The sequence below is a fragment of the Antechinus flavipes genome, chromosome 6 (assembly GCF_016432865.1).
Source record: "Antechinus flavipes isolate AdamAnt ecotype Samford, QLD, Australia chromosome 6, AdamAnt_v2, whole genome shotgun sequence".
NCBI lineage: Eukaryota > Metazoa > Chordata > Mammalia > Dasyuromorphia > Dasyuridae > Antechinus > Antechinus flavipes.
In genome coordinates, this window is record NC_067403.1 from 121,936,811 (window position 1) to 121,959,873 (window position 23,063).

Here is a 23,063-nt window from a genome sequence, read left to right on the forward strand (position 1 = left end):
AACAAAGTTCTATGATGTTTCCCCACCGTGAGCTAATTACAACCAGAAGATCTTGGAGGTGGGGGTAGGGAAGGAAAATTAGGGGGAGGGAGGCTGGTAAACTCACGTTTGCAAAATTCAGAACACACTGGAATTTTCTAGGTTCGAAGGATTTGTTTACCAGTATTTTTACTCACACTTTCATACCTAATACATATATACACAAGTGTGCACACACATGAACAGGAGAGACAGATGCATTTCCCCTGTGGGATAGATACCACAAATCTCCAAAATACTCCAAGATAAGCAAAGGAAGGGATCCGAGGTGCTGGGTGGATACTCCAAGATTTATGAAAAGACTTGGGACAACAATCCCACAGGATGAGAAGATAAGGAAGAATTTTTTTTTTTTTTTTTGATGACTAGGAAGTGGGAGTTTCCTTGTTCGTGAAATGAGGGGTCCACCAAGGAAATAAAATAGATTTTTTCTGTGAACACACACACACATACAAACTTTTTCTCTGTCTTCGGTCATCAAGCTGCATTCACCTTTTCAGGTCCAGTCTAGCTCTTTGGGATAGGAATAGAAAGTTCTCTCTCAGGAAGAAGATAGATTAAAAGGAAAAAGATTTAGAGAAAAAGAGCGATGAGGAGAAAAGGGGGCGGTCACAAAAGAGTCCTTATCTCTCTCATTCTGCCTGGCAGCTGGGGGGAATTCGGGAAGGGTCGTGAAAGGCTAAGCTCTTGGGTGAGTCCAGCTGTAGAGTTGGGAGTAGCAACCCAAGGGCCACATCTGAGCTCCAAAGCCAGCTTTTCTCTCTAGGGAAGACTTTATCCTTCGGATCTGATCCCTAAATCACACTCCAAGCACCGCCTTATGGTTAAAAAAAAAAAAAAAAAAAGTGTTAAATGTCTCGATGTTGGGTAGTGATCTCCAGGAGATTGGGATCATCCAAATGGAGTTGGACCAGTGTTTTAGCAATTAAAGAAATTTTGAATTTAAAAAAAATAAAAGAAAAAGGAAATTGACTCTGTAGTGCTGGGACAGAGATTTTTTTGGTCTTTTTGACAAGTAAACTCAGCAGAAACTTCTCTTTCCTCCATTCTTTTCTTTGAGATATTTTTCATAAGTCATCAGAAACTTTTTTTTTCACTGAAAGTGCATGAAATAATTAATGTATACTTTTCAGGGCATGATTTTTTGGTACGAACACCGCAAAGCTGAAGGACTATGACATGTGTTCCCCTCCCAACTTAACTGAAGGATAGTAAATTAACTTATTCCATTTCCCTGGGAAGGATTTAAGGGAAAGTTGACCTGGATTGTTTACTGAGGTCATGGAAAGGGATGACCCACAATTTGTAAACCATCAAACTCCATTCTATGGAGAGAAGCAAAATAGATCTTCATTACAATGGATAAAAAGTATAATGTATAATATGTATTTTCTTTTAAAACACACACTGCAAACAAAAAAGTCTTGTATGTCAGACATCTTTGTGGTAGCTGCTATATAGAAGCTAAGATGTAAACAAACTATGAACAGAGCTGGGGAAGAAGAAAGAGCAAGAATAGAAAAACCGCCCCTGAAAACATACATTGAGCAATATGGGATCAAAACAAATTATGCAGAAGCAGGAGAATGGATGGTGGCTATTATGGAAACACATGTCTTACACTCATTTTCATCAGTGCTGGATACAGAATATGAAGAAGGCCTTTCAGAGTTTTTTTTTTTTTCTCTCTGAGTACTAAGCCAATCTGAATTCCCTTCGGCAGCGAAGCATTAAAGATATAGTGTTACCCTGGAAATATAAATTATTAATATATTCAGTATTTTTGTCACTTCTCAACTGTTAACCAAATTAGACAAAACTCTCTTTTGCTAAGTAGATTTTCTCTTCGGGATTAGCTTTGGGAAAGCACAGGCCACCTCAGTAAAAACTTCAGTCATTTACATATAATTTTGCAAACTTCCACTGGTCCATGACAGTCTTTGTACCTCAAATGTTGGTATTCTTGATTTTTTTTTCCTTTCTCATTTAACTGGGGAGGATAAACCCTGCTTTAGATTTACAATGACTTTAGGATAAAAGTCTCCCTCCCCTTTTTTCCCCCTCTCTCAGCGTGTGTGTGTGTGTGTGTGTGTGTGTGTGTGTGTGTGTGTGTGTGTTGTATCTTTCTCTCAGATCTCCACCCAAAGTCCCAATTCTTCAGCCTTCACCAAATGTGGAACTTGAGATAATTTGACTTTCCAAAAGATTAAAAATGTCACCTCAGAACGTAATTGATTCAAATAAGATTATGACTTAAATATATCCCTTCCCATTGACCCCCCCCATAATACATAGATTCCAACTTATTCCCTTCCAACTCCCTCCCCATCCCCGCCTTCTTTTTCTTTCTGTCTGACTTTTTTATGCTCTCTCTCTCTCTCTCTCTCTCTCTCTCTCTCTCTCTCTCTCTCTCCTTTCTTTAAGTAAGTTGTATAGTATTGGTTTCCAAGGGAGGCCCAACCAAACCCAGAAATAAAAAAAAAGACACAGAAAAACAAAAACAGTGGGTTTGGCTGGAGGTGACCCATTGTGACAACTCTGAAAGGGGCAATCTCTCATTTCTTGGGCTTCATCCTTGAGTGGGCAAGAATAAAAATAATCATCCCCATGAAATCAAAGGTTCTCTCCAGAGGCTTGAGGAACAAAGCTGATGGCTAGTGCTTTGGGGTCAGTCCCCTTGGTTCAGTATTGCAGGGATAAGGAAGCCCCCTGCAGCCGGTAGGGTTGTGGCACCCGGCAGCTCCCTTAATACAGAGCTCACTTGTGCTTCCAAGCGTTATTGAACAAATAGAGCCCCGTGTGCTGGTAGGGGCCCTATTCTAGATTTCCATCACTTGTCAGGGCCAGTGGGTATCAGGGAAGGCTTTGGAAGGTGGCAGCTGCTGGCAAAGTTGAAGTCCAGCAGTCACAAAGGTAGTTGGTCCCAGGAGATCTGAGCAGAGGTTTCTAGAAATGGAAAAACATCAAGGGAAAAAAGAGGAAGCATTCTGTGAGTGGTTCCTGACATTGCTCTGTTCCATGGAAAACTGTCTGGCCTCCCAGATTCTTGGGTCTAGTGACCTTTTGAATCTTTATGGAGTGAGAAGGGAGTTGCAATGGCTGAATATTACTGCAAACTATGTCTAAAGTCATAGGAATATCCTAAGGCAGTTTGAAGAAAACTTTTGCACCCTGAGATCTTCCCTTAGTACAAAACATTTTGTGAGATCCCCAAACTGAACTAGCTTTCTGGGAATCCAGCCCTCAAAAATGAAACAGACTCTTAATACCTTTCCAAAGTGGAATTAACTCTCTGGACTTACCCTATTTAGAATCCTCAGTTGCAGGGCAGGTTTGTAACAGGCTCTTTAATCAAAGAACTGGGATCTCAAAGTCATGCCCAAACTATGGGATCTTCGGCAAGGGCAATTCCTGGCCTTTTTTTCCCTCATCTTTTAGATTAGTGGCTAAGCTGAATTGCCTCTAAAGTACCCCCTGTGACACTAATACAAAGTTTTCAGGGCATTTTCTTTTGTGTGATGGAGGCAGAGAAGGATGGCTAACTCAATCTCATATACATTTGACTTGCAAGTGAATTGAATTTTAGTAAGAGGGCTTTGCCAAGTCATCACCTTACTCTCTCCAGAGTCATCAGAGTTCAGTGGCGAGACATAAATCAAGGTGACTGATGATGGCCTAACTTTAGACAGTATATCTAAAAAAAGAGCCTATGCTTTAGATGTAAATAATTTTTCCCTGTGTGTGTATGTGTGTGGGGGGGGAGGTAGATGATATGTGATAAGAATGAAGAATGTTAGAAAAGAGAACCTGATTCCTCTTACTGATGTCTCATTCCCCCAGAATTGCATTAGATAACAATAATAACAAAACGTTTGTGTAGCAGTTACTATGTGCCAGGTACTGTGCTAAGAGCTTCACAACTATCTTATTTGACACTTATCCTGAGAGGTAGATGCTTTTATTTACAGATGAAGAAAACTGAGAGGTTTAGTGATTTGCTCAAAGTCATATAAGTGGTAAATGAAGTGGGATTTGAATTCAGGCCTTCTTCATTTGATAGGCCCATTGTTCTATCTACCCTGCCATTTAGCTGTCTCTATTTTAGAGCAAAGAGGTCCCTTAGTGGGGAAAAAAAGAGAGAGCGCAAGGGAATGGCTCCAGCCCCTCTGAGTCTTGCAGCAGTTTGATAGATACGTAGATAGATAGATAGATAGATAAGTAGGCATGTAGGTACATAGGTAGATAGAGTGGATAGATAAATAGATGATAGGTAAGTAGATAAGTAGATAGATGATAGGTTAATACATAGGTAGATATATAGTAAACAGACAGATAATAGAGGAAAGAAAGATTGACAGATAGTAGATAAAGAATAGATAGACAGACCCTAAACGATTTGTATTTTCTTATATGTATACTTATTGTTTCCCCCAGTAAAGCATAAGCTCATGAGGGACAGAGACTTTTATTTTTTGACTTTGGACTGCATTGTACTTAGCCCAGTGCTTGTCATATAGTATAAATGAATGGAAAAACATTTATTAAGAACTTAGCATGGGGCCAGCTAGGGGTGCAGTGAATAGAGCACCAGCCCTAAAGTCAGGAGGACCTGAGTTCAAATATAGCCTCAGACACTTAATACTTCCTAGCTGTGTGACCCTGAGCAAGTCACTTAACACCTATTGCCTCAGCAAAAACAAAAACAAAAACAAAAAATTTACCATGGGCCAAGAACTAGGAAGACAAAGATTAAACAGAAACAGCCTTTACCTTCAGAAAGATTAGATTTTTATAGAGGAAAACATTAAATCTAAAAGAAATGTGATAAGAAAAGGAAGTTTTGTTCTGAGGGTGTGGAAAGTGGAGAGAGGTACATATGAGGTAAGACTGGGTTAGTTTCTAGGGTAGAACATCTGAAGTAGATTGAATCTTCTTCAGGGACTCGGGTCTGATTCTTCAGGAAGAACCAGATTTGGGAAGAAGTCCAGCTTTCAAGCCCAGTTTGAAGTATGCTAGTACAAAGGAGTTAGGCAATGGCAACAGGAAGATGATGAAATAGTTTATGTAGATGATTAGTTGAGTGAGATATGAAGATGAAGCCTATAAAATTGAATTAAATTATTATTCACACATTTTTATGTGTATGTGTGTGTGTCTATCCTTATCAGTCAGTACACAGAAGTCAAGGAAAAGTACTTACACAGAGGATGCTGCTAGATAAGAAGATGAAAGGGTCTGCCCGTCACTGGACCATGTCATAGATAAGAAGTTATCAATATGGAATTCAACAAACCCTTTCTTAACATAAACTTTGCTAAGCTACTAATAGACATGAGGAAAATAGAGAAGAAAGTAAAAGACTGTTGTGTTTTAGAACAAAGAACCTATCGGGGAATGTTAAGGAGACAATCACAAAGACAATAAAAATCAAAGATGGGACATTTTAGGGACAGAGTCTGAGAATGCTGAGAATAATCAGATAGAAAAGAGAACCCATGATAACAGGAAAAAAAAAAAAAGAGAGCTTTAAGACAGAGGATAAAATCAATTTAGGTGGAGAAGAAAAGGTACTGTGAAGACAAACATGGAATAGAGTTTTGTGTAGCCAATGAAAATTACAATTAGAACAACATTCTTTGTGTCAGGGCAGTGTATAAACTCCAATGTCCTCCTCTCAACAAACATGTAACTTTAGTCTCTTCTTTCTGAGCAGCCCTCAAATTTTTCACAGAAGCACTCATAAGTTTGGTTTTTGTCCTCTGTTCTTGAGTATCATTGGGTTTTCTGAGGATAATTAGAAAGCGCTAAGACACTTTACTTTTTTGTTACATCTTAATGATGGTTTTGAAATAATTCCTACTTTTAAATTATGTTTAAAATGAGCCACAGCTATCATAACCAAAGAATAACACAAACACTTCAGTATTTCTCTAGTTCTCTGAACTCCTAGATTCCTTAAATATTCTTGTAGATTTTTAAAGAATTATACTGAAACCTGTATGTGGAGTGTTTAGGGCTTGGTCAAAGATGCCAAGGTCAACCTTGGGTCATTGACAGTCATCTTTACTTTGGTTCTGCCACTGGACTCTGATGACTCTGAAGGAGAGAGTGTGTAATGTTCTGGTTGGTTTTCTGTAGGTCTCGGGACCAGTCTTCATTTCAGCAGAGTAATCACCACGAGAATAGCCAGGGATAAAGTCCAAATTGCTTATTATCTCCTTCACATGGGGCTAGCTTTCTGGAGGAACTTCAGATGGGACTTGGTTTCAGTGGAGAAATGAAGGCAGACAGGCCAGCCCCACGTGGTGTGAGATGGAATAAATGTCTCTGGCTGAGTTTGTCCCAGCTTATATATTCTATTGTATTATGCTATTGTAGATGTGAATGTTGTTGAATTGGTGTCAATCTTGTAGAACCATATTAAGTACTAATTACATGTACTAAAGTAGAGAACTATTAAGCACCATGCTAAATTAGATAACAATTGTCTTATCAATTCAACTTAATTAACACCTTGTTGTAAGAATCCTTGCCTAAATATATTTCTCCAGAGTTCTGGATCTCTACAAGAGTGAGATTGACAAATTGGTGCAATCCTGCCTCATTTAAAGCCAAGTCACTCACCAGTCAAAACATCACTAGTGTCACTAATTCTCTTCAAAAACAAAGGAAAAACAAACAACTTAAATCTGTTGTATTCTCAGAACTTAACACAATGCTTGCCACATAGTAAAGTCTTAAGAAATGCTTTTTTTATTCATTCGTTCATTGAACCATTCATTTATGTTCTCTCTCAATATTTCATGATAAGAGCAAAGACAACAATGGTTTCTCAAAGACTATGACAATGGAGCACAAATTCTGTCAAGTCCTCCTGATAGAAAGGGTTTGAGTGTGAACCTGCTGATGAATTGTGAGACTGTCTTCCAAGGACTAATCTAGTTAAATGTGGAAAGACATCATCAGAACGCTAGCTACTGTCTGATTAGTCTGACTACAGAAGCTCATGAAGGTTGTCTATAGGTTTGAAAAAGTTGTCATTTGAATCAATGGAGAAATAGACACTAATTAGAGCTAGAAGGCATTTTAGAAAACTTCTAGTCATTTTGTAAATAGGAACTTGGAATTTCAAAGATGGGAATTTTTTTTTTTTTTTTTGCTTTGGCAATTGGGTTAAGTAACTTGCCCAAGGTCACACAGCCAGGAAGTGTTAAGTGTCTGAGGCCAGGTCCTCCTAATTTCAGGGCTGATGCTCTATCCACTGTATCACCTAGCTGCCCTGGGAAATTCTTAAATTAGCTCCAGGTCCAAATATCTTTTAGCTTTGCAATCTCATGGTCCTGTGCCAAAATCTGGAAGTCAGTGGTCTTGGTAAAATTGTATAACTTCCTATCACCGAAGCAGGAAAAGAGAAGGAGAGAGGAAGTAGAGAGGAAGTTTCCATAGTTTATGACCACCATCATCAATACCATTATTATTGTTGTTGTTGTTATTATTATTATTTTTAAAGAAGGCTTGGGAGGCAAAAGTGTTCTTGTCTTTGTTTTCTGGGCCCCTTTGGCAGTCTGATGCTATGGAGCTCGACTCAGAAGATTATATTTAAATGCAAAAAATAAAATGTATAAGATTACAGAAGAAACCAACTATCTTGGAATGTACTTAATAACTCATTCAAAAAACAAGTTAGCCATCTTAAGAACTCCTACATGTTAACAGCTAACAACTTTAAAAAAAATATATATATATATGTGTGTGTGTGTGTGTGTGTGTGTGTGTGTATTATTATAGCTTTTTATATACAAAACATGTACATGGGTAATTTTTCAACATTGAGTCTTGCAAAAACCTGTTTCAATTTTTCCCTCTACCCCCTCCATCACTAGGTGGCAGATAGTCCCATACATGTTAAATATGTTAAAGTATATGTTAAATACAATATGTGTATACATATTTATACAGTTATCTTGTTGCACGAGAAAGATCGGATTTAGAAAGAAGGTTAAAAAATAACCTGAGAAGAAAAAACAAAAATGCAAGCAAACAATAACAGAAAGAGTGGAAATGTTATGTTGTGGTCCATACTCATTTCCCAGTGTTCTTTCTCTGGGTGTAGCTGGTTCTGCTCATTACATATCTGTAACGTTCTCTTTTGTTTTTCTGGAGTTCTCTGGGCAGCCTTCGTTTCAGCTCAGTAATCACCACAAGAGTAGCCAGGTGTTAAAGTCCAAAAGTATTGTCTCCTTCAAAGTACTAGCTCCTTCACTTGGGGCTCAGCTAGTTTTCTTAGAGGCCTTCTGGAGTCTTGGTTTCAGTGGAGAAGCTAAGGAGGAGAGCCTGCCACCAAAGTGGTGTGAAATGGGATGAATTTTTCTCTGAAATCATCCTGCTGGTCATTTCTTACAGAACAATAATATTGCATAATATTCATATATCACAATTTATTCAGCCATTCTCCAATTGATGGGCATCCACTCAGTTTTCAGTTTCTGGCCACTACAAATACGGCTGCCACAAACATTCTTGCACATATAGGTCCCTTTCCCTTCTTTAAGATTTCTTTGGGATATAAGCCCAGTAGAAACACTGCTGATCAAAGGGTATGCACAGTTTGATAATTTTGGGGGCATAATTCCAGATTGCTCTCCAGAATGGTTGGATCGTTCACAACTCCACCAACAATGCATCAGTGTCCCAGTTTTCCCGCATCCCCTCCAACATTTATCATTATCTTTTCCTGTCATCTTAGCCAATCTGGCAGGTGTGTAATGGTAGCTCAGAGTTGTCTTAATTTGCATTTCTCTGATCAATAGTGATTTGGAGCACCTTTTCATATGACTAGAAATAGTTTCAATTTCTTTATTTGAAAATTGTCTGTTCATATCCTTTGATCATTTATCAATTGGAGAATGGCTTGTATTCTTATAAATTAGAATCAGTTCTCTATATATTTTGGAGATGAGGCCTTTATCAGAACCTTTAGCTGTAAAGTGTTTTCCCAGTTTATTGCTTCCCTTCTAATCCTGTCCGCATTAATTTTATTTGTACAAAAGCTTTTTAACTTAATATAATCGAAGTTTTCTATTTTGTGATCAATAATGATCTTTAGTTCTTCTTTGGTCACAAATTCCTTCCTCCTCCACAGGTTTGAGAGGTAAACGATCTGTTCTTCTAATTTATTTATAATCTCATTCTTTATGCCTAGATCATTAACCCATTTTGATCTTATCTTGGTGTACAGCATTAAGTATGGGTCAATGCCTAATTTCTGTCATACTAATTTCCAATTTTCCCAGCAATTTTTGTCAAATAATGAGTTCTTATCCCAAAAGCTGGGGTCTTTGGGTTTGTCAAACACTAGATTACTATAGTTATCGACTATTTTGTCTTATGAACCTAACCTATTCCATTGATCAACTAATCTATTTCTTAGCCAATACCAAATGGTTTTGGTGACTGCTGCTTTATAATATAATTTTAGATCTGGTACAGCTAGGCCACCTTCATTTGATTTTTTTTTTCATTAGTTCCCTTGAAATTCTTGATCTTTTGTTCTTCCAAATGAATTTTGTTGTTATTTTTTTCTAAGTCATTAAAATAGTTTCTTGGGAGTCTGATTGGCATAGCACTAAATAAATTAATTTAGGTAGTGTTGTCATCTTTATTATATTCCTTCGATCTATCCAGGAGCACTTAATATTTTTCCACTTGTTTAGATCTGACTTTATTTGTGTGGAAAGTGTTTTGTAATTTTGCTCATATAGTTCCTGACTTTCCCTTGGCAGATAGATTCTCAAATATTTTATACTATTGACAGTTATTTTAAATGGAATTTTTCTTTGTATCTCTTGCTGTTGGATTTTGTTAATGATGTATAAAAATGCTGATGATTTATGTGGATTTATTTTGTGTTCTGCAACTTTGCTAAAGTTGTAGATTATTTCTAATATCTTTTTAGTAGAATCTCTGGGGTTTTCTAAGTATACCATCATATCATCTACAAGGAGTGACAATTTGGTTTCCTCATTACCTACCCTCATTCCTTTAATTTCTTTTTCATCTCTTATTGCCAAAGCTCAGCTAACAACTTTTCAAAGGTTTATTCAACTCACTCACTTAAGGTTCCTTCTTTGAAGTGGAAAGAATGTTAAATATGGCATAAGAAGATCTGAATTAGGAACCTGGATCTGCTATTTATTATCTATGTGATGGTAAATAAGTTACTTCTTTCCCCTGGTCTTCTGTTTAAGGGGGTGACTAAATGATCCCTGAAATCCCTTCTACTTCATTCCCTTGGGCCTCTGTAAGGGAGTGATTAAATGGCCTCTGAAATTTCTTCCAGTTCTAAATCTATGATCAAATTACTCTATGATTATTTCTTAGCTTTAGTGACAACTTTTTTCTGTCCTCAAAAGTTCTATCTTGAAATGTAAGTATCACTGGGCAGGGTCACTGAGACCCCATATTTCAGCAACTGGACTTACTTAGTGATCAGTAAACCCCTGGTTACTGAGATTACTTGGCCACTAACTGAAAGCTAGAATAAAATACAGGAGCAAAGGGAAAAGGGAAAATGGAAGGAAAGAAGGGGACAAGAACAAGAAGAGAATATCAAGATAGGGAGGGGTAGTAAGGCACACTTTGCCCATTTTACAAATGACTGTTTTTGATGTTGCCTCTGAAAAACATCACACTCCTGCTACAGAACTGTGACCAAAAAGGTAGATGATTGAAAGTCATTGGTAGTCTGTATCATGAATGATGTTACCTATAATAATGATCTTTGAGAAAATTGAGTAAAGAAGTTCCATCTTCATATGAATCAGGAAATAACTGTTGTGAATGAAAATTAAAGCTTAATTCAATGAGCAGGATTCTCTAAGGTTGCTTTTTTTATTCACCAATGCCAAAGGGAAGAAATTCTACTCCAAGAGAAACCTGAATAGGAAGTGAGTCTATTATAGTGGACTGGGCACTGGCCCAGTGAATTAAGCCATTTGCCCAAAGTCACAGTGGGAGAACAGAGATTCAAATTTGATCTTCCATCTTTCAAATTCTGAGAGTCTATAAAAGTTAAATTTATTCTTCCTCTGTCACTCACTATCTATGAGTCCTTGAGCTTTAACTTAACTTTTCTGAGCCTCAGTTTCCTTAATCTGTAAAATGAAGAGAATTGGAGCAAATAAGCACTAAGTTCTTTCCAGGTGTAGATCTATGATTCTGTGATCTTTTTGTTATACAGTATATCTCACAAGAGAATAAAAACAGCATTTATTTTTATTTCAATAAGCTTTGAGATTTGCAAAGCTTTTTCCTAACAACAGTCTTGAAAGATAGATAAAGCAAGTGTCACCATTCCCATCTATCAGATGAGAAAACAATGGGTGAGAGATAAAGAGACTTCCCCAGAATCATTCAGTTTATAACTTCAGAAATGACAGAAAACACAGTAATTTTCTGACTCCAACTGACTCTTTCCATTATATCATAAAAGGTGTGGATAAATAAAACACACAATAGATTTTGATGTTTTTTCAGTTCACTTCATGGTGGTTTAGAAACCCTCCAGATGTATGATGCTTTGTAAATTTCTTCCAAAAAGATTTGTCTTTATTCAGTTTTATTCATTCTTAGGTAAATAAGTGTTATTATTCCTGTTACCCATGAGAAAAGCTGCTTTTTATTCATCAAATCAATTTTTTCCTTGTGTGTGTTTCCTTCTGTCATTCTCTCTCCTCATTTTTCTGTTGATCTCCACTTGAGACACATCATTATTTGTCCCATTCATTATATTATACTAAAAGAGTTGGGAAATTATCTTCCCATGAATAAAATTGAATAACAAACCAACTGGGTTTTAATTGGGCCTCCTGCAGGCCTTGTCTCTGTCTCCAATCTACCTTCTCCCCCTCCACCATGTGTTTCCTGGTTTTATTTGCTTTTGTTTCTTAAATTGTTATGATGTTCCCAATCCAGTTTCTCAGATTCTTATCCCATGCCTGCTTCTCTGGACCATGATGTAAAATCCTTTTACCATATCACAGAAATTATTAAAATGCTGATCCTTTGAAAAAACATTATCAAGTGCTTACTATACACCAGGTACTTTACTAAGAAGTGAGAATACAAAAAAAGGCCAAACATCTAGAGGAGTTTGTGGGGGGAAGAGAGGGAGAAAAAAAATTGGGAACACAAGGTTTTGCAAGGATGAATGTTGAAAACTATCTATGCATATGTTTTGAAATAAAAAAAGCTTTAAAAATATAAAAAAACAACAAAAAAGGCAAAAGACAATCCATGGTTGCACTTAGGAAGCTGATAGTCTAATATGGGAAACTATGCATAAAACTATGTACAAATAAGCTATATGCAGAATAAATTAGAAATAAACAATAGAGTTTTTACAATGACTTCTTGTAAAAGGTAGAATTTTAGTTGGGACTTAAAGGAAGTTAGGAAATGTAGGACACCAAGAAGAAAAGGAAAAACATTACAGATATAGGAGATAGCCAGACCCAGAGTGCAGAGATGAAGTTTCTTATTCAAACCACTAGAGCTCAAAACAAGTGATGGAAAATGGATGTGAAAAGACTGAAAAGATAGAGGAGGGCAGGTTATGAAGGACTTTGAACATCAAAAGAAGGATTTTGTATTTGAATCTAAAGTGATATTAAATGGGGGTGACAGTCAGATCTGGGGAAGATCAGTTTGATAATTAAGTGGAGTATAGATTGAAGTAAGCAAAGAGTTGTGCCAGGGAAACCAACCAACAGGCTGTTGATTAGTCCAAGTATGAGGTGATAAGTGATCGCAGCAGAGAAGAAAAGGGAGTGAATTCAAGATATGTTATGAAGTACTTAGAAATAGAATGGGGGATGAGAAACAGTGAGAAGTTGAAGACCATATCTGAGTTACAAGCCTGATTGACTGGGGAAAATAACAGAAATTAAAAAGAAGGGAGAGTTTGAGCTGGGGAAAAATAATGAATTCTGATTTTGGATATGTTTATTTTAAGATATCTACTAGACTGATAGTTTGAGATGCTTGAAAGGTGGTTGGAGATGTGAGACTAGAGGATCAGCAGAGATTAAGGCTGAATTAATAGATGAGACTAATCAGCATAGAAATGATAATAGAATTTATGGAAACCAGTGACTTCATCAAATGAAACAATAGAGAGGGTAAAGAGAAAAGGGCCCAGGAGGGAACCCTTTGGCTCATCCAGGTATGATGTGTCAGATAAGTAGAAGAAGAACCAAGAAAGAGTATTATCATGAAGTAGTATTAAAGGGTGCAAGAAAGATGAAAATTTATAAAAGGGCCATTAAATTTGCCAATTAATTTGTAATTAATAACTATTTGAATAATTTTAGAGAAGGAGAGAGGAGAGAAAAGAAAAGGAGAAGAACACCGACCATGTGCCAGGAATTTTATACGAAGGGTTTTTTTTAAGTCTCTATCCTCACTGAGTTTGTAGCCCATTGGTAAGTATTATGGGTATCATCATTCATATTTTGCACATGTGGAAACCGAGGATCAGAAAGGTTAAAGTACTTGCCCATAGTAATGTAGTTAAGTTGGAGACAAACTCAATCTTTCATGAAAAAGGTGTCTGTGACCCCTCTTCCCTCTTCCCCCCTTGACCCAGGTCTATAGCCCCTCCAGGAGCCAGTTTCTAATTTGGAGGCCACTTAATTAAATAACTTAAGATTCTTTCTAGATGTCACATTGGTTGGTTACAGGACTTAGAAACTGTCCCTTCTCTTTCCTGTACCAACCTCACCTATCCCCATACAAATCTTATAGTACATACAACTGATTTTCCTCACTTAGTCAAGAGGGAAGAGAAAGAGCCCAATTTTCACCCAATTTAGTTTCATTGTTCTCAGTTGCTTTTGTTCAACCATGGGTAAAAGACTGTGTTTCCTTGAAACTTTGTTCCCCATATTATTAATTACATATTCATTCCGACTTGATATGAACCCCCAATAATTTCATTTTTAAGGCATACATCAAGTTAATGAGAATGGGGTCCCACAGGACTTCAGAGATGTAACAGGTACCTGGAAGAAGTTGAAGGGTGAAACAGGGAAGAAAGGACCCACAGGGAACAGCAATTATAATCAGGGAAGAAGAGATTCTAAAAAAGTTTCACCATTGTTTTGTATAATGGAAAAAGCAGAAGGATAAGACTAGTTTTCAACTTGCCTATGAAAATGATGTACTGACTAACATCATGTGGAATTAGTTGAGAGAAGGGGAAGGGAAGAGAAGGAAGAAAGAGGGATGGATGGAGGGAGACAAAGAGAAAGAAGGGTTAGGGACTGGGAATGAGTCCCTTAGATTTTTATTACTCTGATGTTTTATACATATTTCTGTCAAGAGGAGCTATGTATTCTCTTTTATTAACCTTTTAATCAACATTCCTTCTCTAATATGATGAAATATTTTGAGTTTTCTAAAAGGCAGTTGGCATCAATACAGTGATGGGGGGTAGAGAATGGATAAGAAAATCTTGAAAGGCAGTATGATTCAGCAGGAAGTGTTGAACATGATGTTATTCATTAGATGTCAGTTTAAATTTTCACTGGGTCACCTATTATACTGTGGCTTTGGGAAGTTAGTTTCTCTGCTCCTCAGTTTCTTCAGGGTTGAGTTGCCGTCAGCTCAAGATCTATGAATTTTCCCAGCTTTCATGGGTTGGACTACAGGCCAAGAAAAGGGAGAAACTTGCCCCAAATGTACCCAATTCTTTTATGTCCCAAGACAGGTCCTGACACAAGGATTGCATACAGCAGGGTGTTCAAAGTTCTCATTTTAAAAGGCAGATATTCCTTTAAGAATGTGGCAGGACAGTTTCCATTCTGTTCAGCTCACTAGATGACTTGTTCAGCTTTACAGATGTTCCAAAATGCATCTGTTCTAACAGGACTTTTACAGAGCTGAAATAGGTAAATGGTGCCTTACAGAACTTAGGCTGAATTGCTTCCAGGAATTCCAGGAATATTGGCTATGGGACAGATGAAGCATCTTCCTTTTCCAGCTGATTTTTCTAATTTCCATTGGGAAGCCAAAAATACTTCTTTGTCTCTGGCTAGGAAAACTCAACCAACCCTGGTGCATGAGTTCTGTATTGCTAATTGATGAACAGCAGGGGGAGCTAGTGAGGTTATTTTGGGCAGTGTTGACAAGGCCGGGAAGAGAGGAGAGAATGGGAGAGGGGGGGAAAGAGTGGGGGGAGAGGGGGGAGGAGAAAGAGGGGGAGAAAGAGGGGGAGAAAGAGGGGGAGAAAGAGGGAGAGAGAGAGAGAGAGAGAGAGGAGAGAGAGAGAGAGAGAGAGAGAGAGAGAGAGAGAGAGAGAGAGAGAGAGAGAGAGAGAGATACAGAGAGAGAGAGAGAGATACAGAGAGAGAGAGAGAGAGATACAGAGAGAGAGTGGGGGAGAGAGGAGGAGGGAGTGGGAGAGAGAGGGAGGCAGAGGAGGGAGGGGGAAGGGGAGGGAGAGGGAAAGGGAGAGGGAGTCAAAAGCTGATGAACAAACTTTTAGTGAATAGTTAAGTAGGCTTGAAAAATCTACAGAGACTGATAATAGCACATATTAGCACTCTCTCCAGGCCCCAAATTAGACGTGTTCTGATAAATGATTAAAAAGACCCCCTTGTCACACCAGCCCTTAAGTCAGGAGGATCTGAGTTCAAATATGGTCTCAAACACTTAACATTTCCTAGCTGTGTGACCCTGGGCAAGGTACCTAACCCAATTGCCTCAGCAAAAAAAAAAAAAATCCATCTCTGATTTATAGAATTTGCTTATTTCTGATGCTCATATAGAAAATTTTACCATCTTTGAGAACCCTGATTAAAATAATAGCTAACATTTGAATGATGCTTACTTATATGCCAGACATATTGCTAAGGGCTTTGCAATGATCTCATTTGATGCTCATAACAATGCTGGGTGGTAGGTGATATTATTATGCTCATTTTACAGATGTAGAAACCGAGGCAAATATGGGTTAAGTGATTTGTTCAGCATCACACAGCATAACTCTTCCTTGGAAGTTCATCTGGCTCACTTCAGATTATCTAAACTAGTCACAAATAATCTAATACAACCCTAGAATTCTAGCCATTTTTCTTATTGTCTATGAAAAAATTACTGTGGGATGGCGTTTAAAAAATTTATGTTTAGAAGAATAGAAATTTTTCAAAGATTTAGAGGTAGGGAGGTGTTGGAGTTCAAATGTTGGAGTTCTTGTTCTTCTCAAAACACAGCCGGTTTAGTTTAGAGCCCTCCAAATATCTCCAAATCCAAAGGTTTTGTCCTTCAGCCTCTGCCTCTACTTTCTTCAGCCTCCAGCCAGCTCCACTCTTCATGTCATTCCGGTGAAATCTGTCCGAGGGCCTCTGTCTGTTTCTTTTATACAAGAGAGAGGAATTGTGGGATATGAGAGAGAGGGATTATGGGTTTTCTCCCATAGTACTCTCTGGCCCTAAGAGCTTTAAGGGAGGTGGGAATTCCCAAAGTTACAAAGTTTACTTTGTGAAGCTGGCATACTTGTGAACTCTGATGAGTAAAGGTGCAAACACAAGCATTGTACTAATTAGTTCTACTTAGTACCTTATTTCAGGTTCTGGCCCAAAACATCTTCTTGTAAGACCAGATCAACTCTAATTAGTTAGCAGTTTGTGAAGATTCCAACAGGGAGGGTTTTAGAGACAGCTAGATCCACTGTCCTACTTTTCAGGTGAAAAGCTAAGTAAGATTTTGCTGCCTGTTCAAGGGCACGCAAATACCACAGTAAATAGGAAAGCAAAAATTCAAATCCTAGTCTTCTAATCCCAAATAAAACATTTTCTGCCAATTTAAGTGGATTAAGTCCAGAGGAGCTTCTGCTCTTCCAACTTGGATAAAATAGGAAGATAAAACCTTTACAAATATATACAAATACTAAGAATTCCAAGAATTGGAAATAAAGAGAAAGAACATTTCTGGCATAGGGGAAAATTGTGCAAAAATGCAAAAATAGGAGACAATATTCCTGGGGAGCAGAAATTGGTTCAGTATGTCTAGAATAGAGCTTGAAGGGACTGGAATGATATGCCTCAACAAAGCAAAAAAAAAAGATATTTTTTGGAAAAAAATGCTTGAAATTTGACCTATAAAAATTTCAGACCCAAATCTTTTCTTCATTCATTTCAATTCAATTATTAACTTAAAACATAGAAATATAGGCTGGAGAGAAATCATGAAAGACTTCAAATACTAAACAGAGAAATTTGTATTTTATCCTAGAATGATATAGAGAGCCACTGAAGCTTTTTGAGCAAGAGAATGACATAGTTAGAACTTTAGGGTCTCAATCAAGTTCTCATACAAGTTCTTGAATATATTGACAGATTGTTTTTTGTTTCAAGGAGAAAATTGTATCTTCATACACTCGAATGACTGTGTGAATTTATTTCTTTATTTAGAAGAGGGATATTTTTTGAGAATACAAGCCTGCTTCCTGAATGTTCATAATAGAATTGTGACCTCTTGCACCTTCTTTAACCATAACATAGAATAGTGGCTCTTCAGGTACTTGTACAAGAATTCAATAAAGAATCTACTGACTGTTAACTAATATTTTCCAAGAACTTAACTGAGATTTTTGGCATTTGAAAGAGACAACAGGATGGATATATTAACCTATCCAATCAGTTTTTGAGGTTTTTAAAGTTCTGCTCCTATAAAACCCATCTTCCAACTAAATTTGGGAGTTTCTCCCAAGAGAACTAGGGAGTTCTCCCTAGAGAACTAGGGGCTGCTTATGTAGATAAATATGTGTCTGGACTGGCAGATGGAAGGGTAAATATAATACTCTTTATATTCATAAAGGAAAATTGGCATCAGAGCTTCTTCAAGGAAAGGACATAAGGTTCCAGAGTGTCAATAATATGAACAACATTTACTTTGCAACATTTTAATTGAAATCATTGTCTTTCATCTGAAACTTTTGAGGACAAGAAGCAATATATCACCAGCACCTAAGACAGCGCCTGGCATTTAGTAGATATTTAATAAATGCTTAGTAAATTGATTATTTGATGGTACCAGAACAAAAGGTTCCACATAGCAAATTTCTCCTAAACTCAGTACTAGAAAAAAGTTTATCTTTTTCAATGAGCCTACCCTCAGAGCTAACATTCAGGGCTCAGTTGTGGTAACTAATTTATATCCCAGGTGTGAGATACACTGCTCCTTTCAAATATTTCCCCTCTTCATGTTAAATAATTTAATTTAATATGAATTTTAATCTTAAGAAATTTCCTGAAATTCTTTTGGGATTTAAATAGGATACACAAGGTTAGAGAAGAGGTAAACAAAATGCTATTACTTTGCTAAGTAGAATTTATTTTTTCAATCTTAATTGAAATGTTCAGACTAGCTTTCTGGAGGTCCTTTGCACAGGCCTTGATCTCAGCAGGATAGACACTACGAGAATGGTCAGGAATAGAGTCTAGAGTCTTTACTTGTCTCCTTCACAGTCTGTGTCTGTCATAGTCTGACTCAATCTTGAGTTCAGAAGGCAGAATAGCCACCACGAGGCTGGTCAAAAATGGAATGTCTCTTTTCCAGTCCTTCTTTACTCTTATTGTACTTTATTACAATTACATCAACTCAACTTTATAACGGGAGGACTGGACAATGAGAAATAGTCTTTGGAGGATGCCAGGATTTCCCCTTCCTTGGAAATTGTACTGAAGAGATGAAGTAATTTCCATCTGGTTCTAATATAAGGTATGGAAGCTTTAGGATCTTACTTCTGGCTATCAGTGACTGAGTTCTATGTGATGATGAGGACTCTTCAGGTTGGCAGAGGATCCAGACAATTGAAGACTTAGGAGGTACTGAGACAGAACTGCATTTAAATATAAAAAGGATTATTCAGCCCTTCACATGTTCCTTCTGGTATTCTTCCCTGGAAGCTTTTGAATGAGGAAGACTACTATGAGCTGGTTCAGAAGAGTAGCTAGCCTATCTCTCACCCAGGCACCATGTGTTCATAGGCACATGTTGCTTCTGCTTTTTTTAAGTTTATTGTTTTCTTATCTCACCTGAATGAGTATTCTTAAAGGAAAAGCCCAGATGGCCAATGAGACATCAAAGTCATTTGAGATCCCACCAATAACTGGAGCCTGTAGGCTGCTGGAACCACTAAATATGGTGGAATGGCATGACATCAATTTAGGGATCTACCTCAAACTAACTCAAACTAACAGGGATATTTCCATCAGCCAAGACACTTTTCCCTGTAAGGGTATGGCTCAGGGAGCAAGGGAGTGACTCACTCATAGTCAATGCCTTTCTCCAAAGTAACTTGGTGAGGATTTTGAGAAGAAAGCCCCCAAATCAGGAATCATAAGATATGCCTCAGCCCTATTTATTCCTACATGTATGCCTCACTACTTTTGTGATTTTCTATTTAAAAGTATTAAATTGGAAGGTATTTAAAATACTTTTAAATTTTATCCCTAGTGTGTAAAAGGGGAGAATATACCTCTAATTTGAGAAATATTTTAAAACTTCTATCCTTGCTATGTCTTTTCAACTAACATCTTTTTGCAAAAGATATCTGATGCTAACTAATTGATACTAATATAAATGAATGAACTAATATGAAAATACCAGATGAATAGTCTCAAATAAACTGGGAAATTTAGCCCAGAAGTATACTTTGGTTGGAAAAGTTACTGGATCAAATAAGCAAGGGGTAATGAGGCAGGCAAACTGGTTGAGAGGAGAAGATGGCTAGTTTCAAAGTGTAGGGAGTGAAATAAAATTTTGTGGGCGGAGTTTCTCTGATGGAAAATACATGTGAAACAACTGTAAGGGTTCCTCTTAAGTCTCTTCCTTACTCCTCAGTTACTTGAATACTGGTCAATGCCTCCTGTTCAGATCACCTTGAAAATAACAATGGATTATTAAATGACATTTCTATTTCTTTATATAATTCAGATACCAAGATGTCCAAATCAAGATTTCTGGAATTTTTTTTTTTGTCTTCTGCAGTTTTGTGATATTATATTATGTCTTATATAGACCTGTGTATAGTATTTCTTGATGGTATTTTTTCATTTCATTTGTGATTGCTGTGATTACTCCTTTTTATTTATAATTTTTAAGATTTGTGTCTTCCTTTTTAAATTGTTTGGCAGTTTTACTAGTCTTAAAAAAACAGTTCTTGTGCGGGGGGGGGGGGGGGGGAGGTTATTCAACCATTCTTTTATTTTCTCATTCCTCCCTTACTATTTGAACTATTATTTTGTTCTTAGAAGACAGGAGGATGAGGATGGGGCAGCACAACATAGCAGAAGGAGCCCTGAGACTTAGGTTTTAAAAATCTTGGTTCCAATCTCTGCTACTCAGTAGCTATGTAACTTTGGGCAAGTGACTTCTCCTAAGGGAGTGGTGATAGTTTCCTCCTCTTTTAGATGAGAATGTTGAACTAGAGCATCTCAGCTTCTGTAAGGACTTTAGTAGCCTTTCTGCCCTCACTGGCACAGTTCAAATCCCCAGCACTAATGGTAGAAAATCCATTTTTCCCTTCCAGCTGGGAGTCTGAATATTAACTAACCATGAATTCCAATCAACACCAATCCCTAAATCCAAGTTCCTCACTCTTTCTCCAATGTCTCTTCCCTTTTGACCCAGATAAGAACCCTATTAATTAGCCACCAGATTTTACCAGTTCCCCCTTCCACTGAGCCCAAAATGACTTGAACTGTTTCCATAATCCCCAACTGCCCCTTCTTATGATGAGGATTTCTCCTCAGAGAAACTGGTTTACTTTTAATTGAACTTAGGGCTTGTTATTCTCTGTGCCTCCTTGAACTGTAGGTTGGGATTCTAAAACTTACTTGATCTGTATTTCAATATCTTCTAACTTCAAAGAGAATGATTATCAAGTCTCTTAATACAGAATTAATTCATTCCTTCTTTTTAATATAAACATTTAATGCTATAAGTGTTCTTCTCAGAACTGCTTTGACTATATTCCACAGATTTTTTTCAATTTAACATTTATATCTCTAAAGTCTTCTACATAGCCTTAGTTTAATGATTTCTTCCTTAATCCAATTATTATTTATCACATTATTTTAGTTTTGCTTAACTTTATATCTTTTATTCCTGTTACTTCAAATTATATTGCATTGTGCTTTGAAAAATATAGCATATATGATTTTTGACTTTTAAAATTTATCTAGCATTGTTCTGTGTCCAAAGTATATATGCAGTTCTTCTAAAGGAAATGAATGTGTATATTCACTACTTCTCCCATTTAGTTATCTCCATATGTTAACTAAGTTATTTTTAACTTATTTAACAAGCATTTCAGTCTGTGATTTCTTTATAATTAACTTTGTTTTGTTTTATTTTTTATCATTCTTCCTGGTTTTTTTTAGTTTACTTTTCTTTGTAAATTTAACTATCAAGTTACCAATTACAAATTTTAAAATATCTGTTATTAAGCTTTTATCATGTATAATGACAATAACTACATATTTTGATACTTTCTAATTTTAATTCATTTTGTCTGATGTATTTGCATCCATTCTTGCCTTTTGAAGTATATTTTTGCACAATATTATAGGATAATAGATTTAGGATTGAGATGAATATCAGAAGTTTTCTATCTTAGATTAACAAAATATACAAGTAAATATAGATATACATCTTTGCATTAAATGTCATCCACAAATAATATATGACGAGCTTTAATTCTTCATTCATTCTGTAAATTTTTTTTCTTTTAAAGGGGAGGAATCCAAACCATTCAAAATTATAGCTACAAATTTTAAATTTAATTTCTCTTAGGACATTGTCTTCTTATTGTTTTGATATCTGAAAGAATTAAAATAAACTTGATTTTCTTACAGTTCTTTATGTTGTTAAAACTAATTAATGAACCACATTAAATTTGTCTTTTAAACTATTCATTCTTATGATTCCCTGGTTTGACTCTTTTTTGTTATAAATAGCAAATTTGCTATCAGAATTACTAGCTTTTTTCTCCTCTTTTTTTTTTTTTTTTTTTGGTCTTATTACTTTGTATCAGCTTTAAGGACCTTTCTATTTTAAAACATAATTGTACTTCTCTCTTTTGTCTAATATAAAATTTAAACTTCAATGATACTTCCATTATTTTTGTGATAAACATTATTATAATTAAGAATCTTAACTATAAATAGTAAAAGGATTTTGTGATTGTTTTTTGTCCATTTTGAATACTATTATTTTGTTAGAAATTTATTCAGTTAATCTGGAATTTCTTTTTTATTACTTGTTAAAACCTTTTGTTGCATATTTTTTGCTGATGAATTCTTTGAAAGGTTACATTTTGCTTTCAAATAATATGGTCATTTTTAGAGCATACAATTTCCTATACTCTTAAGACTTTTGCATATTTTTGTAACCCTTCATTAAGAAAAAAATTAATAGAGTTTTAAATAGTACTTAAGTAGGTCATTTATTTTTTTCTTACTCTATGTTTAGAATAATTTTCTTGGCCTTTATAGTTCTGAAATCAATCAACCTAGTCATTATATATCATTTATATATTCTTTGGTCCTGAGAATTCTCTCAATTTGTTAAATATTGTCTGTTCTTGCCCACCTTTGAAGCTTTTCTCTAGTTAGTCCTCAGATATGGTGTCCATTTTCATGCCTTTTCAGTATTTTCTAGAATTCCAGATATCTTAAAGTTCTCTCTTCTTGCTTTGTCTTCCAAATTTGTTACTTCACCTTGCATATCTATTAGTTGCTTTTTTCCCATTTTGGAGTATTCTTCAATTATCTATTGATCTTTGTGCCATTTCATTTATTCTACTTTCTGCAGTTTTGTCAAAGCTTTATACCCTATTTTATTTTGTACTTTCATTAATTTTTCCTTAATTCACAAAGTCTTAAACCTGGAAAGAACCTCAGAAGGCACCTAATCATTAAACACATTAGAACAAAACTCCCTCCTACAACTTATCTAGT